This window comes from Penaeus monodon, chromosome 33 (genome assembly GCF_015228065.2).
Source record: "Penaeus monodon isolate SGIC_2016 chromosome 33, NSTDA_Pmon_1, whole genome shotgun sequence".
Classification (NCBI taxonomy): Eukaryota; Metazoa; Arthropoda; class Malacostraca; order Decapoda; family Penaeidae; genus Penaeus; species Penaeus monodon.
The window spans coordinates 7,279,433-7,279,962 of NC_051418.1; positions in this window are offsets into that span (position 1 = coordinate 7,279,433).

Below are 530 nucleotides of genomic sequence, written 5' to 3' on the forward strand. Positions count from 1 at the left end.
TTTAATATATACATATTTGTATCAAGTGAAGAAGCAGAAACCACAGATAAGCCGAGCGTGTCGTTAATTACAGTATTTTCGTTTTTTCTTTAATTTCTATTTTGTCTTTTTTTCCTACTTCCATATCCTCTGTCTCTTGATTATCATTTTTTTTTCTTCTTCTTCCCTCTATTTTCTTATTCTCTCTTCTTCCCATTTTTTTCACTGCTGTTCTCACACTTTTATCTCTCTATTCTTTTATTCCCTTTTTCTATTTTCTTTTCCTTCCTATTTCTCTTATTTACCTTAACAAATTCTTAAAAGTAAACAAAAATATTATATTCATCATATTTTTTTTTTTATTCATTACGTTACAAATAAATGAATTACTAAAAACATGAAGAGTCAAAATAATTATTTTAAAAGATATATCTTAATCGTAATATACTCAAAATACATTAAAAATGAATAATGAAAAACTACTGTCACTAATTCATACTTACACACTTATAAATCTGTATTTTATAGCATATTGGAGTGTATGCTTAACT